The sequence below is a fragment of the Schistocerca nitens genome, chromosome 6, assembly GCF_023898315.1.
Source record: "Schistocerca nitens isolate TAMUIC-IGC-003100 chromosome 6, iqSchNite1.1, whole genome shotgun sequence".
Taxonomy (NCBI): domain Eukaryota; kingdom Metazoa; phylum Arthropoda; class Insecta; order Orthoptera; family Acrididae; genus Schistocerca; species Schistocerca nitens.
In genome coordinates, this window is record NC_064619.1 from 541,823,521 (window position 1) to 541,841,886 (window position 18,366).

Here is an 18,366-nt window from a genome sequence, read left to right on the forward strand (position 1 = left end):
TTCTGATCAGCTGCAATGGAGTGCAGCCATTAGCTCTATTGATCTACAGCGCGGTTTACTAATAAATGCTGAATAATAAGCGATTAACACTGAGAAATATTTTAAATGTTAATACATATAGTAAAGGTACAAAAAGATTTAATATATATTACTCGTTAGTAGAAAACAATGCCTGAAGGAGAATCAATAAGTGATTGTCTTATGTTAGCCGCCATCTTAGTGAAATATTCCAGTTGCAGCTTAAAATTGAATTTTTATATAGACATAAATCTTGATGGTCATTATTGTGTATTGGTGGCCGGAACCCACTCAGAGGTAATAAATTCCACATAGATTGTGAATAATCTTTAAATATAGTGAACTTATGCCTATGCAAACAGCAACTTACATGATAAAAATTGTTCGTTGCTGATGTATGAAGCCTAAATATTTCATAACAACTTTTATGAAATATTTTGACAGGTAACAATACATAAGTGTTGTGTGCTTGTGGTATTGTGTGACAATACTGTTCATTTTACTTAAAGAAAAGTGTAGCCACCTCGAATAACAGTAGCGGTAAATTCAATAGACGATCTGCAACTAATAATGAGATTATTATGCGACAGCACTGAAGATTTCTAAAAATCATTACTCTTGTATAGTTGCTGGTTGTGTATGATCACTTTTGTGCATGAACTTAGTGCCATTTACACTACTTGACAGACAACTTTGTTTCACGTTCCCAAGTGGAGATTTCTTTATCAAAATAACGATCATTAGCTGGTCGAAGCAGTGATTAAATAAAATCTCATGTTACATTAATAATAAAAAACTTGTTTTGTTGCAGTCTTGCCGAAATTGCCCAACACGATAGCACTCTACTTGTCACACTATCCTGAACAGTACCGTCAGCTTCAAATTTATCTTGAATATAATAAATTGTTGCTGATATTAGTGGCTGAGTTCTGTGCACATTACGCCATTGCCATTGTACTTACATCATGTTTTTGTACTCCCAGTACCACTTCAATATGGCTTTGCATTGCTTAAATGCAATTGTATTTCATTCATAGCTGCACTGTCATCTGCTGGAAAAAGGGTGCCAAAATCTGTTGAGAAAACAATGGACTACACTTCCGTGTAAAATTGCAACATATGTCATTTTGTTCTAAAGATATTAACTATCAAAGTGAATCTATATTTTTCTGTACCATTATGAATTAGAAAATTATTAAAGTACATGTAAAGTAACTTATGTGAGTTGGATAAACTTTTTATTTCTTGATACTTTACTCATAAACAGTACATACAAATGTAAGCATTTCTTTTCTTATAACAACATCCCAGCTGATATGACTCTAAAATAATAGAACGCTGAAAGTCAGAATCCCACAGTCAAGGTTCTGACAGATCTCAGGTGATATAAATGTACTTTTGTTTCACCAGTGCCATACTAATTTTGCAATCAAACTTTGTACTAATGTGCAGAACAGTTACTACTCAATGATAACACCAATGCAAACACTCTTATACTTATATAGGATGATAATGATTGTCAAGAATCGTTAATCTCTAAAGCCACAAATAAATTTCCATTTCACGATAATACTTACATTCAAGAACTATTATTAAACTAAAATAAAAAAATAGCTTTATAGTATTCACTATTCTCCAGTAATATGGACTTGAGCAAGTCCACACACTCAGTTACAATATTTTTTATTCTATTTCATTGTTTCAAAAAATGATGTTTTACTCTGTCACAAATAAATAATAATAAGGAGTTGCTGAATGCTAGAACGTTATTCCTATCTCACTGATTAAGTACATTTTGCCACTTCATAAAGTATTTATTTACTTTGTTAGAGGCTAAGTCCATTATTTTAATATGATGCTAACTTTCCACATACATAAACAAGCGATTCTAGACCTGTGCAGTCAGATGGACCAGAGCAGAATGAGAGCAGATCCACACATCAGCAGGTACTGAAGCTCATAGGCAATGGCAAGGGTAGCGAAATCGTGGAACGAAGTAGTACACCTTTCAAATTTCGTAACTTACGCGTCAATCGATATGACTGTTTGCAAGTAGGATGTTTCCAAATGTAAGGTGACTTACAGAAGTAGTTATGGGGGCTGCACGTGTTAGAAACTGATGCCTCTGGAAATTCGGCTTATGTTAACAGAAACCTTGCAGTCTCTTTTTATAACTTCCTGTCAGATTTGTTATTCCCCTTATAGACACAAAATTCTGTTAAGAGTTGAGAAAAGTTGGTATTTTCTACAATTTAACATAAGCTTTATGGGCCAATCAGTAGCTCTGCATACATCAGGACATTGCGAGATTAGGGACAATGGTTCACTTCATTCTGGTAAGTAAGAAGTAGATGGTGTCCTCCAGTTTCAACAAACAGGGGAGAGATTTGATTCTGACTATGGTCATGTAAATTGTGGAGTACCACATTGCTTTATTCTGGATCTGTTGCTTTTCTTGATATATATAGTAAAGATATACCACTGAACATGGCAGAGAACTGAAAAATATTTCTTTCCGTATATGACACAAGTATTACTGTGAAAAACATGGAACATAATATAAATGGCATAGTTACTATAGTAGTCAGTAATATGAAAGAAAATCTTAACGGTGGACTGCAACAAAACGCAGTGTATACAGCTGTTGACAAGAAGCCCTTGAAAATGCCAATATTTTATTGTTACAAATTGGGCAAACAGCTGATAATTTTAAATTCTTAGGACTGAGATTCGATAGAAGGCTTTCTTAAAGAACCACATTCAAAATCTTGTGCAGAATCAGAATGGTGTTCCTTTTGCTATAAGAATGACCTCCACTCTCTCTGACATTCAAACATAAACGCTTGTTTACTCTTCTTAATTTTACCTATTATCCCATACAGTGTTTCATTTTGGAGTAATTCTGTACACTAACCAAAAATTTTCTTACCCCAAAAAGGGCAGTCAGACCTATCTGCGGCATGTAGTCGCTGTTTACGTGACTTTAAATGTAACTACGCCATCCCAGTACACATTTTTCGTCATTGATTTTTTTATGTTAATATTGACACGTGCAGAAGAAACTGCAACATTAATTCAGTGAACAGTGCATCAACAACCATGTGCACTTTTTGCAACACTTCCTTAAGCAATGTGCAAAAAGGGATGCAGTTTTCAGTAGATTTCATTTTTGTTAGGCCTCCAACAGAACTGAAGAAGTGTGTAATAAACCCCAAGTGTTCAAATCCAAGTCGAAAGATTTCCGGCACAGTCTTTCTATTCTGTATCACAGCTCCTGGCAGTATCTGAGAACGTTTCTTTGTTGTATGTTATTTATTCTTGAATCATTTTTCACAATTCTTTGTATACAACTTTTTATATATTATAGCAACTGAGTAAAGCTCACAGTATCTAATAAGTTTGAATTTTTACCTGAAGTGAGTGGGTAAGAGCCTCATCCAGCTCTAGGTCGAAGTGGGTCGCAGGAGACGTCCAGCACAGAATCTAAGTGTATGTCTGTACCAGATTAGACTGAGCTAGGCTAGATAGTAACCATGGCAAGGGCATAAGCCAGATGGTACAGGACAAATAAGGAAGAGGGCAGCAAGTCACAAGTACTGTGAATCCAAGTGACAGTCTTAGCCAGATGAGAGAGTACATGGGAAACTTGTGTAAAGATTTTTACAAAGAGGGTCAGGTTATTACTGTAGGTAGAGCAGGGAACAGACTGGCTAAAGACGGGAACTGTAAGCAAATGCACACACGTTAGTGTATGTTTTCTGGAGGTCCTACAATGCCAAGATCAGTCTTGAGTCAACACTGCTGCGAGCAGTATGAACACTGACAAATGGAAGGCTGCATACGTGGCCAGCTGATATTTGTCAGTCGTTTGTGTATGACATGCAGTAAAAGATTCTAAGGTATTTTGGCTCAACACACCTCATTTCTGAGGAAACCAACGTTAAAGTTCATAATACACTATAGACTCAGAATTGACAGACTCGACAGGTAACTGAAAACTGAGCGTTTTTCGTCATTGTATGTATGGTGCATAGACACACATTTTCCTAGAAATCAAGGAAAGAAACTTTTATGGCTGCCACTTAGATATCTGCAAGGTGTGTGTCAGTTAATGTAAGTGACCCTGGCGTGGCGACCAATGTATCTGACTGGGGAGCAGAAAGTCTGTGTTTGATTCCCATACGAATTGTGCAGATTTTTTAATTTGTGTTTTTTTCATTTCGAAATTGATGGTAACAGGAGGGTTAATGTGGTAAGTAAATCAGTCAGCAATAACAATGGGGCAGGCAAATAAATTTCTCAAATGGCTTGCATTAGTATTAAGAATTAAATATTTAATCTCGGTCACTTTACAATAGCTCTTTCACTCACTGTGTTACATGTCCTCAGTTTCCTTTGAACAACTAAGTGGATGGACTTGTCATATAAACATTTGAAGCAGATAAACTCACAGTAGAATGAACACCTACTGAATGCAGACTTATCCCCACAACATCGGTCCTTCGAAATATTCGGCAGAAAACAGACTTTGTTTACATTTTAAAATATTTCTTTTTCGAGAATTAATTTTGATACATGCGATGACAATGACTGAAATTTCGGTGCAGAAAGCTGATTATGAATTATGCTGTGAATCGTTGTTGCATATGTGTGATTGTGCAATTCCACTGGGTTTCCAGAGGCAATAAAAAAAATCACATTTATGCCACATAGGTGTGTAGTTTTTCAGTATTACTGCAGCATGTAAGTTAGTTAACACTCATCATCTAAAAATGTACTAACATCTGTGACAGTATTAGTTTTCCCACTCCAGGAATCCTGTATAGACAGAATCTGTATCAGCATTGCATAGGTTTACAACATTCTAAAGATTTGTTTTCTAGCCTGAATGTCAATTTCCCTGATTTGGAGAAAACGACATAAACAATTTTTACTGAGTAGGTTGTATGATTGACCTCTTCTGTATGTCAAGGCACAAATTAATCATTAGTTCTTTATAAGTACAGAAAAAACTTTTGGCAACAATTTTCGAGATGATGTGATGGAATACTGCACTGTGTACAAGTGCATGATTTTATGCATACTAACGATGGTGATGAGGATTTGTTTTTCTCTCTTATTTGATAACATGCATAGAATTCTCATCATACAACTGTCTTACTCAGAACTGTTTTCATACAAACAGGCTTAAAATTTTAATGTTTTTACTAATGCAAGTCATTTGAGAAATTTACTTGTCTACTTCACTATTATTCTTTAGTGATTTAATTACTTTATCAACCCTCTTATTAGTACCAATTTTGATGTGAAAGAAATACAAATAAAAAAAATGCTGAATACATCTGGGAATCGAAAACAGGTTCTCCACAGTGTATATCTTAAGTGTACATAAACGACAGTTGTAATAGGGTTTCTAGGAAAATATGCATTTGCGAACCCCATATATGATCATGGAAAGTACTGTTTTCACTTATCTATCTGTTCTGTTAGTTTTGAGTCAGTTACACATAATGAACTTTAGGAGTTCCTTTCTTAAAGACAGAGGGCTGTTGAGCTAAAATATCTTAGATTCTTTCACTTTAGGTTGTACACAAGTGACCTACCAAATATGAGCCAAATCTGTTGGCCATGCCTGAGGCCTTCCCCTTGTGAGCTGAGCAGGCTGATGCTGGCTGAAATGAAATCTCATATGAGTGCAGTGACTGTTGCTAAAGTTGGTAGTTGAGGATGTACTAGACAAGACCTGCACCTAAATAAGAGAGGGAAAGATTGGTTGACTGAGCTTCTTGGAGAAAATGTATTTGGGGGGGAAGGGGGGACATAGTCACATAAAGCAAGATCTCTGTGGCTACTGGTGTCAGTGAGCTACCTTTTTTAGATTTGAATCAGGATTCATCAGAATATTAGGTGACTGAGCAATAAGGGAGAAGAGCTTCGTGTTTGTTTGGAAAAAGTAGAGAGCTCTGAAAAGATAACATGCTGTGCCTATCTAAGCACGACATAACTACAGGGCTAGAAAAGATGAATATAAGAAATTATGCTTTAGCATGTTACTAATGTAGAACTAATGTAGGATAGAGAGCAGTTGTTGCCTGTATTAAGACAGAATACATTTAAATCTTGTAGTATCAGCACATAAAAGTGTGTGCTTGTGAATTAATATTGAAAAAATAGTTTACTTTTAAGTTTAACTGCATATAGATCTCCAATCGGAAATTTTGAACTGTTTATGAGGCATATGGAGTCATTACAATGGTATGTCAGACAACAGCAACCAGTCAATAGTCTCTGGTAATTTCAAAGTGGTTTCTCTGAAAGTTACCCATGGGAAAAATGATCTGGAATCATTATTTGGCTCCTACGACTTGATCTCAGTAATTAACTTTCCAATATGGGTGGATAAAGACTGCAGGACTATAACTGATTATACGATATCGCAGTGTCTGCATTACTCTGAAATACGGTGCAGTGTTCCTTCAGACATGCATGCATGTCCACAGGAACTGACACTGCAGTGACTATAACAATTCTGAAATACATTCGCAGTTGCGAAATGGATAACTATCAGCTGCATAATGGAATGACGACAATGAAAATTTGTGCTGGACCGGCACTCAAACCAGGATTTCCTGCACATTGCCAGCAGTTTCCTTAACACTTGGCTATCTGAGCATGACTCATGGCCAGATGGGAACTTCCATATGTCGTCAAACTACGTGTCTACAATCTGTACTTCCACATCCATTACGTATATTCTCGTACAGGGGAGACATTTTACTTTTAAGTCGCTTGCCCAGTGTCAGCAGATAAATATGGTATCACAGTGTCTGTAGTATTCGAAGCTATGAAGCTGCTGCACCACGAATAAGTACAGACATGGGTTTGAGGAATTCTTATAAATCTCGTGCAGATATGGCAGTAGGTAAGGGACTGATTGGTACACTGGATGGCAGATGCAGGCGAAGTTGACATTCTGCAAACGAGTATGCAAAACAGGTTTACGACACCGGTCACAGGCTAGAAGGCACAGCCCAGTGGGCAGTGTATACAAATGTGAAGAAATCAGGGCAGCACAGGGCACTGACGTGCTGTGAAGAACCCATACATTGCCATTATAACAGCGCCTAGTGGCCTGTGTGTAAGGGCCGAAGCAGCCTGAGGGAAGCTGGCGTTGTAATTATCAAAGAGCACTCAGCTCGTCCCTCCCAGAGGAACTATGTCAGAGGTGTCGTGAAAGGACATGTAAATTAGCGAGCCTGGAGGCTCACATGGGCAATTGTGTCGCAATTTGATTCATGTCTATAACAGGAGAAAATGACGATTGTTTAAGTTGCAGTACCACCATGACGACCTTTTGGTGATGGATATCGGTGAGCAACCAGCCCACTGTAGCTACTTCCAATATCTGTGATCTGTCATTGCTGTGGTGTGGCATGTCACACTGTCACACCTTGGGGATACATCGGCATGGAGAGTGAGGGGGCTGCTAGCCTCTGCACTCTGAGTGGCAACGTACAGCAGACTACAAGCTGCCGTCCACAAGGTTAGGGATGCACCTTGTGGGTGCAGAGCTGTCTGGAGGCACTAAATGAGTTGCCCTGGGTGGTTGGTCAGAGCTGCAAAGGCTCACTACGACAAAGGCGGTTGGCTGTTTCCCTTTGGCGCTCTTCTTGGGGTCCACGAGTCGCACTTGAAGGAGCAGTCAGTCATGTTCCGGGCCATGGGCACAGTTAACTCACGCAGTGGTCACTTAGCCGTGGCACGAGCAGGACGTCCTCAAGCCTGGGCAACCGGCGCTGATACTGCAGATACCAGCATTTGTGTTGGCGATAATGTAAGCACAGTGCATGACACCATCGCCGAGTTCAGCAGATGGCCTATCGTGTATCTTCGATGTAACAAAAGTCAACGACACACTTGTCTGTGTTTCTCTGCACGCTATGGCGTGAATCATCGCTCTCTCCCACACCATACCGTGAGCTCGGGGGGTTGTAACAATTTGGTGTCAAGAAGTGGTCGTTTCGCTTTCCAACACAATACAGTGCATCGTGAAGTGTCCGTCCACGTTCAGCACTACGTTTTGATGAGAGTGTTGGTTTTGGAGAGTAGTGAGTGGGGCAGTGGCACTTGACATCAGTATCTACTCAGCACAATGTGGGGCGATGAGTCTAAGTTTTATTTATATTATTTTATGTTAGCTCTCGTCGATAGAGTTAGTTGTGTGAGATAGGGTACAAGAGTTTAGATTTACTTTTGAGAAGTCACAGGACCCGTCGACTTGTCTTTGTTTAGAGGTAATGGTGGACGTGGTAATTTGGTGCCAGCAAGATGTCCATTTTGCAATTTGTCTGCGCATGAGTTGCAGTGTACCAGAGCTGTAGCAGCTCTTTGTTATGTATGTAGGCGTACTTGTCACCTGTCTAGTAGTTGTGCTGAGTGTAGATGGGCGATGATTAATTTCTGTTAAATTTTTTTGTGTAGAGTTGAATGGAAGTTTGTATTTCGTCTCGTTTGAAAAAAAATCTGTTGCATTAGGGTGGAACTAGAGTATACAGAACGGTGAACATGCGTGCTCCTACTGCAGATGCAGTTGCTGCTTTAACTCAGCAAGTGCAAGTGTTAACAGAGCAGTCTGAGAGCATGAAGCAGAGAAATTTCGAACTTAATCGTGAGTTAGAGGCTCATAGAGAGAGTCATGATCAGTCACAATCAGACTCTCGGGAAAGTAAATCTGTATTGAGAGTGCCTTCTGTGCCATATGATCCGGCAGCGGTCGCACTGATTAATCCCTTCTCGGGCAAGGCAACAGAGGACATGAACAATTTTCGTCAAGGGTATTAGGGACGCTGAGGAAGCACATGGGTGGTCAGATGAAGTAACCCTGTATGTTGCTAATATACGTTTGGCGTGGGACCACAAAGCATATGTTGTCTACCACAAGACAGTGAACAAAGTACATACGTTCCAGGAGTGGGCCGCGCGATTGTGCTAGCAGTACCAAAAGCGGAACAGTGCGCGATTATTTCGGGAGAAATTTAGTATGTTATCTATGCAGCACAACGAGTCTGCGGAAGCGTTCTTGGGTATAATCCGTAAACTAAACGCAAAGACATGTGTACAGATCCAGAAAACAGAAGCTAACAGAGTACTGTTGCAAGAGGCAGAAAATAGAGCAGTGGATGGTTTTTTTTTTTTTTTTTTTGCGTGGTATCCTTTCTGAAATGTCATGGGAGGTACAGATGGAGAACTCGAAGAACTTAGAGCCAGCTCTTAGGATCGCAACACTTGAAGAGGAGGTGGATATGGCCACAAAGCAGAGTGTGGACCATCGCATGTTCGCTTCTGAAGCCAAGCGTTAGAGATGTGGTCAGAAGGGGCATGCAAGGAAGCGCTGTAAGAAACCAGAGTGCTATGCATATGGCGTAGTTGGCCACCAGGTGTTTTCGTCTGCAGGTAGGATGGGCAGAAAGCACTGGAAAGGGAAACAGCCGTTAAAAGCAAATGGGATTGCTTCAATCGTCATAAGGCAGTCCTGATATACTGTAAGACGGCACAAGTTAGTGCACAGACGGAATGTAGCTTGGTGGATGGCAAGAAACAGAGATTTCTGTTGGACTCAGGTGCGAATGTGTTTGTTATCAGTCTGGACCTCTTGGGAAAGAGGAGGCTGGGGCCACTACGGTATAGGTTACGTGGGATTGGCTATAATAGAGTGGAATCATTGGTTAATTAGGAAAACTATGTTCAGTGAACGAATGGAGGTGTTCCCGTGCATTAGCGAAGGTTATTCAGTGATTCTCGAGCTAGTCTTTCTGTACAAACATCAGCTGGAGATTGATATTTTGCAACACACAGTGGAACTCAGTGGTGCTTTGTTTCAGCTAGGGGGAAACAGTCGCAAATGAGGGAATAGTGCAAGGCTCATCTGTCATGGAGTTAAGACCAACTAAACTGCGTACGTTGTCAGTAAAGATCGATCAGCAGCATGAAATACCAGCAGGTATAGGATTTTCAGTTTCAGTGGATACTCCCTCCCGCCGGTGGTTTGAGTCCTCCTTCGGACATTGGTGTGAGTGTTGTTCTTAGCATAAGTTAGTTTAAGTAGTGTGTAGGTCTAGGGACCGATAACCTAAGCAGTTTGGTCCCTTAGGAATTCACACACATTTGAACATTTTTTTCAGTGGATACTGATTTGCCGTGGGAAAACATTATATGTGCTTGAATTGCTCTTAAGCAATGAAGACTTGGATAGTTCACATTGTTTTATTCGCAGGAGTATAGTGCACGTGAATGACATTAACGGGGAATAGATGATTTCAGTTAGTGTGGATAACTTTGGCGGAGGGGAGGTGACTCTGTCAAAGGGTGCAATAATAGCCACTTTGGAAATCTTGGAAGATGAGGATTTCGATAGATCGAGCTGAGAGGAAAGTCACAAGCAAATAGTCCATAAGGAAGCGTTATGAGAGTAAGTAGATCATTTGAAGGGCAGTGATTGCATTGCTATGGCAAACTTATTGTTGAGGTTTAGTAATTTATTTTGTGCAAAAGGAAGGTTACTGGTATCCTGGCTGATGCAACATCACATACTGACAGGGAATAGCGCACCAATTTATTGGAAGCCATACTGTATAGCAAAGCAGCTGCAACCATTGGTAGAAGAATTTCTTGAACAATTATGGGATGGGATTATAGAACTGAGTGATCGTCCCTGGAGCGCAAATATTACCATCATGCCAAAAAAGTCAGCGGACGGGACTCGGAAATACAGATTTTGCTATGACTACAGATATTTAAACCAGGACTCGGAAATACAGATTTTGCTATGACTACAGATATCTGAACGCACGAACCATTTTGGATGCTTATCCAATTTCAAATATCACGGAAACTTTGGATAATCTGTGTCAGTGTCAGTTCTTTACAACTATGGACCTCAGGACAGGATACAATCAATTGCAGGCGTCGCCTGAAGATAGGCGAAAAGAGCGTTTACCGTCGCAACAGGACTTTTTCATTTCAAACGCTTGCCATTTGGACTTAAGAATACACCGGCAACTTAGCAGCGGTTATTAATAGGGTACTGAGAGAATTAAAGCCAAAAACGTGTTCAGTCTATCTCGATGACGTAATTGTCTATTCAAAGGCTCTACCAGGGCATGTGAGACGTTTTCAGGATGTCTTTAGTAGATTACGATCGGCACGTTTGGCGTTAAGTTTGGACAAGTGCCATTTCGTGCAAACTCAAATAAAATATCTGGGGCACGTGATCAGTGGGCGTTGTGTACAGACTGACCCTCATCTTACAAGCGCAGTTCAAAATTATCTGATACCACAAACAACTAAGCAGGTACAGTCGCCCATTTACCTCTGTAATTGTTATATACGGTTCGTGAAAGAGTTGTGTTGCCCTTGTCTGCAGGTAATATTACTATGTCTGGATCTTCTCTTAGCTCCCTATCCCGACAGGATTATGCTGAGAAGATGCGGGACTATGTGGTGACAGCACATACCGCAAGATTGACACCGATCCTACCAAGAGGGTCGAGAGGAAGACTCTGGCGCTTCTCAAGGAGTCTGGCTGACCAGATTACCAAGAAGCTACGCCGAGGGCTGCTGTTCCTCCTAGACTTTACGGACTGCCGAAGGTGCACAAGGAATCGATTCCGTTACGTCCCATTGTCAGCAATATTGGTGTCCAACGTACCTTCTCGCCAAGCAACTCAAACAACTGCTTAGCCCTTACGTTGGGAGATGTACACACCATATCCGTGACTCCGTGGATTTCCTGGGACGCATCAACAATCTTGTGCTTAAGGAATCTGACATACTGGTGAGCTTCGACATGGTATCTCTATTCACTACAGTTCCATTACAAAAACCCTTGGAACTCATCAGCCAGAAATTTGACAAAGAGACCATCAAACTTTTTAGACATGTTCTGACATCAATTTACTTCTTATTTGACGCTGAATACTACGAGCAGAAAGGAGTAGCCATGGGGAGTCCACTCTCGCCCGTTGTAGCGAATATGTACAGTCGTGCTCAAAAGTATCCGAACGACCTGAATTGCATTTTCCGTAATTTGCAAGCAACCCACATAACGCAGCTGTCTAGCAGGTGCTCTAATCGCTCCTCAGTACAGTCGTCTCACTATTGAAAATGGTTCCAACAAGTCACCACTAGAAAACACTGCTCTGTATCGCAATAACTCAAGATTTAAAGTAATACCACGATACCACAAATATCAGGGAACACCTTATGACAGGTAAGACTGTCCTTAAGGTTTGTAAGTTCACATTTACTGCAATAAATAACATACCTGAAATGTTACCACTCTCATTATTATGTCAGATAGGTAATGCACGTAGTAAGTTCGTCGTAGTCATGATTTCCTCCTCAAAGTAACATACCGTTCTCATTATTTAACACAAAACGACATTACAAATGTAAGTTTCACGAGCAGCTAGTAGAGAATATGTATGAACTTCAAATGACACGAGGAACCTTCTCGTTTTGCATATGGATTCAAACCCAGGTCATGCAGACTAAGCAAAGATTTCGTGACTGATGGAAACTAACACTCATTCCTGACTAGGCATACAGAGAGCGATATACCTCGATTTTAGACAGTATCAGTTAGTAAATATCAACTTTAAATTACATAACGTAAACATTTTAACGGACGCAAATTCCTACCCAGCATCTATTGTCCCTGTTAACGAACTTCGAGAGATGGTAAATATTGCTTCTTCACAAGTAAGTTACTTTAAATGCCGTGAGGTAAATCTTTGCGTTGGACAGGGATTCGAACCCAGGACCGAATGGGATTGATATCGAAGCACAATCAACTCTGACATATCGGATTTTCTCGGCAGTAGCCAGATGTTTTAACTGACATGACGAGACGAAACATTATTTTTTTTATTTCCCAGGACTCCAACCAGGCACCTATCGTTGTTATATTCTAGAGAAAACGAACGTCAAATATGGGTTTGTTAAGCCAGCAGCGACATGTGAGCATGTTTGAACTAGAAATAATATGACGAAGAGTTCAGTGCTGACTGGGAATCGAACCCCACACATATCGTTGTTGACTACACATAAAGAGACGTCAGCTACCGAATTTTCCTCCACCAGCAGCTCGGAATAACATCCTTGAACTTACAGTGATCTCGCAAATAGTTCTGTGTCTCACTGGGAGTAAGAAACGTCAGATATCGTTAGTGTTGACAACGAATGAAAATACATTAAAAATCAAAGTTATTATCCACCAGCAGATAGGTATTCTCATGCTAGAGCTTGATAACACATAATGAAACTTGAGTGCTGGGCCAGGATTCGAACCCATTCACGCACAGTATGTGGAGATGTTGAGGAATCTGCAGTTTTGAACAAACAACAAATTGTAGTCGAGCTGTATTGTCCCGAACGGATCAAATTCCGCGTTAAGGGCGGTCTGAGTTGCATTCCCAGTCCAGAACCAATTTTATCGACACACAGAAGTTCAAATAAAAGATGGAATAAGTGTCCTGCGACTATACGTAGCGTTTGTTTCGTCACTAGAAACAAATAACTAGTATAAGAAAGGTTATTGGTGATAGAGTTTCTACATGTCGCCACTCCTGACTTTATTGTGGTTCACCCTAACGTCTACTTGGTAGAGAAAGAATATCACATTTAATGTGAAGTTCAGACCACAATGCTATTATACCTTCTTCACTTGGCGTAGCCAGAAGGGAATAGAATCTGTCTCTACCTATTGAAAATCATAGGCAGAAGTTTGAGTCGAACCCAGACCACAAGAATGCAAACCTAACATCAATCCAACAGACCACTGAACGATTTTCTTGGGGACTCATTCTTCTACCATAAGGCTGTTGCGCTACACTGGATGAGACTTCTGACACACAGGCTCCCTGTAGTGGTTTGTAGCATGTTCAGTACATTCATTTACTTGGTAGACCGAATCGCCATGAACTAGCTGCCTCGGCTACCCACTGCATAGATTATACTCGATTTTGTAATCACCCAAATAAAATCATATAACTGCCACCTACTCAGAGCTGCCAACAGTGTAGGATGCATAAATTTAATTAGGAAGTGTTCCTTTCCACTTGAGCTACTCCATTGCGCTATCTGTTTTTTGAAAACGTCGTGCAGTGCAAAAGAAAAGCTGTAACTGTCTCTCTCTCTCTCAGAAGTCTAGATCTGGCCATATGCATTATCTCACAGCACTGTGGAATGCAGAAGTTCTAGAGTACTTGTTGTTGTCTTCTGGAGCTGCTGTAACTACACGTAGCTAGTAGGGTAAGGGTCAGTGTTGTGCACTGTAGATGCCATGACGCGAGTTCGAGTACATTTACTGCTGAATTTTTTAAAACGCATTTCTGCTGTCTGCTGAAGTTATCAATCTAATGGAGCTTTGAACATAATTCCCTTCATTTCTCAACCCAAAATAGCCCCATATGGAAAAAGGGCTAACTTCTGCGACATTTTGTTCTTTTCAGGTTTAATAGATGGCCAGGCAGCAGATGCACCTCGAAACATTTGTGTTATGTATGGGGAGAGCGCATCGTGCCAAAATACGTCAGGAAAGTATTTTCTACATTAGGCTTTTTATTCTTCTTCAAACCTTGTTTGACAGCTTTAACTCAAAATTTTCTTGTCAGCAGCGGAAAGAGGCGTTAGCTGCTGTGCAGCATTGTAAGTTTTTCACCATTGCACTATGAGCCGAAGGTATTTTCTTGCGATTTCCTTATCGATGTTTGATCTGACTGCTTGTAGCTCTTTCACAGAAGGGATAAAAACGTTCAATTCAGCTAGACTGGAACCGCGAACCATAACACTCGGTTTTCCACTGGTCAGAACATTACCACAGAGCTAGCAAATAGGTGTAAGTTTTGGCTTCCTCTTACAAGGCAAATGGTGGCTAGAACTCGTAAACCGCTATTTAAAGAACGAGATTAGTTGCGATTTCCACGTGCAACGACTTTCCTGGGCTGAAACCCGTAAATTTACAATCTTTTGTACACTTCAAGCAATAATAACTCAGATTATTCAATGGAAATGACATGAAAAATCAATCGAACTTTGAGGCTTAATTCCGTGCACACCAGGAAGTAACTTGTCGATCACAGCGTTGCCAAACATATCTTGCCTTGTTGCCAAATCTCAGTTACAATACTAGCAGGAAGAAGACGAATCGATGTGATCCTACAGCGGGCCTGGTAGTGACCATAGCTGGCGTCGCCAAGATGCGGCTGCTACGGCCTGGAATACACAATGCGTCTGATTCGCATTTCTGTAACTAAGTTTAGGGACTGGAGCGTAGTTACTAATAATACTCAGAACTGACTGCAAACTAAACATCATAAATCAGTAACTCTTACAATTGTTTTTATATTTCTTTCGTAAGTGTACTCAAAACAAAGAAACTCATTCACTGACGTTTTCGTGCCTCACCGGCAGTCGAGCACAACAAACAGATCAAAATGAAAAAACAATGTGTGTGTGTGTGTGAGAGAGAGAGAGAGAGGAAGAGAGAGAGAGAGAGAGAGAGAAAAGAGAGAGAGAGAGAAATAAAAAAGAATACGAGACAGAGTAAAACATTCTTGTAACGAAATTGAATCATGGTATGTAGAGAAATCTTTCATTAAAATGACACGTTCCACATCATTAGGAAATGTCCTATTCATGATCTATGGAACAAGTATTAATCTAATTAAATCTAATCTAATCTATTAATATCATATTGCTGACTAGCCATGAAGAGTCATGAATTACCGAAATTTTCGCCAATATCAGTAACCAAATCTAAACTTGAAAGTAAAAGACGACAGTTTTTGTAACAAACTGGGACTCCTATAAAGACCCTTCCGTCCCTGTTAACTAACCACGAAAGGTGTCTGATATACCTCCATTCAGAAGTAACAAAGATGAAGTGCATGATGTGAAGTTCTGTGACGGAGTTACGACCCCAACACGTAATCGGATTGTTGACTAAGTAAAATCAAATGTCCTATTCATGATCAATGTTTTTCTTACCAGCTGTTGGGTGTTTGGATCTAAAATAAGGTTACAAATTTTTGTGCCTGAGTGACAGTCGAACAGCACACCTACAGTCATTCTTTATCATTCACGAATGTAGCTTAAGTATCAGTTGGTTACTCACCAACAGCAAGATGATCGCGTTTGACAAAAAATAACAACACCTATTGCGATTGTTGGGAACACATGAACAGACATTAAAAACACACGTTAATTTTCACTAGCAGGCCGGTGTGCACTTGATGGGGCTTGAAATGACATTATGAATATTTTTGTACTGGATCAGGATTTGGACCCACATACTTACCTTTGGAGGAGACCTAGAGAAGATTGCAGTCTTGGGAAAAGGAACGAAATGTTTGAACATACTGTTCCGAGAGATTCATATCCTCGAAAGAGGAGATACGAATTTGAATCACAGTCCATGACCAAATTTTTCGACGTCTATATTTCAAAGAAGTACAAGTAAAATAAGAGCCCTGTTCCTTTAAATGGCTATCGGTTCATCAAATAAAATAAAATTTTCTACTGTAAGTAAGTTTACTGGCGGCAGTATTTCTGTTTACCATGACTTCCGCCTATGTCATTTCCCAACATAAACCGCCTCTGCCCAGTTGGTAATGAAGGAACGTGATGTTTAATGCGGATTCTGGATTATAACGTCTTTCTCTTGAGGTTACCAGAGGTAAAGTAAATCTGTTTGTGCCTCTTAAAAGTAAATGCCTGAACCCACGTATTGCACCTGTGATAGATAGTTCGTTCCACCAGATCATTGTGGCCACATTTCCCAGCCCGAGGAGTGTACTGTAATGGATGATGTGCTTAGCTTACAAAACTAGTCACGGTGGAAAAAATGCGAGACTATTAAATGGTTAAGGAGAAGCAAGCTTCTGACCCTGAAATTGTGCTATTCTCATGTCAGCAGGATGTAAAGACTCTTCTAGGCATCATAGCTTCGATGTGAAGATATTTTGAAATATTCACTAATTCATCTAATTTCTTAGTTTGAGAAAATCCACTGTGAAGTGTGAAGTGACCGCATAATACGATTATTACCGTCATTATTACTATCATTTTCTTCATACCGCTGCTGGAACACATGTGCTTGAAGATCATTTAATGCCTTTTGGTCATTATAGAAGTAGTTGCCCAAGAACAGGTTCTTTCCCTGTCTACAGAATCCCTTTCATGTTAATATCAAACATCAGCAATTACTCGTAGATTACATTAAAACTAAAGTAATTGATGAAGACGTTACTTGATAACAAAAACGCGCTGCCTTTCTTCATTTACTTGCGCCTAGAAATGGCTGCCGAATACTGCCAAACCAAAAGTCAAGGGATCTTACTGCCTTCCGATATACGTCGCTTTCAGTTCTTCCATATGATTTGGTCGACGTGACCTGTTTCACGTTGTGTATGACAGAATGTTTTAGAAGATCAATTGTTTTCCTTTGCAATAAACAGAAAGATTTCATTCTAAGCTATCCAAGTTCAAAATTTTCGCAATATTAGTTCAAATTTAATATTCGCTTCTATAGTGTAGGAAAGTATTTCGCAGTTGGAAAACCCGCAGCCGACTCATTGACCTTACACTTAGTCGCTGACCATAAAGACTAGCTAAGAGTGACATCAGTTTAAATAACCAGTTTAAATAACCTAATGTAGCGGGTAGTGGGTAGCCGAGGCAGCTAGTTCATGGCGATTCGGTCTACCAAGTAAATGAATGTACTGAACATGCTACAAACCACTACAGGGAGCCTGTGTGTCAGAAGTCTCATCCAGTGTGGCGCAACAGCCTTATGGTAGAAGAATGAGTCCCCAAGAAAATCGTTCAGTGGTCTGTTGGATTGATGTTAGGTTTGCATTCTTGTGGTCTGGGTTCGATTCCAACTTCTGCCTATGATTTTCAATAGGTAAAGACAGATTCTATTCCCTTCTGGCTACGCCAAGTGAAGAAAGTAGAAAAGCATTGTGGTCTGAACTTCACATTAAACGTGATATTCTTTCTCTACCAAGTAGAAGAGTCTCGCCGCGTCAGCCGTAGAGATGGGCAAAACTGTTCTTTTCAGAGATCGTATCTGAACTGTTCACTCCCTGAAATGAACTAGGTCTTTTTCATGACTCACCACTCATTCACAATAGAAAATAAATGGAAGGCACATTGCCCTTTAAACTTGGTTTATTCCAGTACTATACCTGTATTTTGATCTTATTTGATCCTATTTTGAAGTAACACAGATAATGAGTAAGAATTTTGTATTGTTTATTGAAATTTCCACGATATGACAAAGTTTTT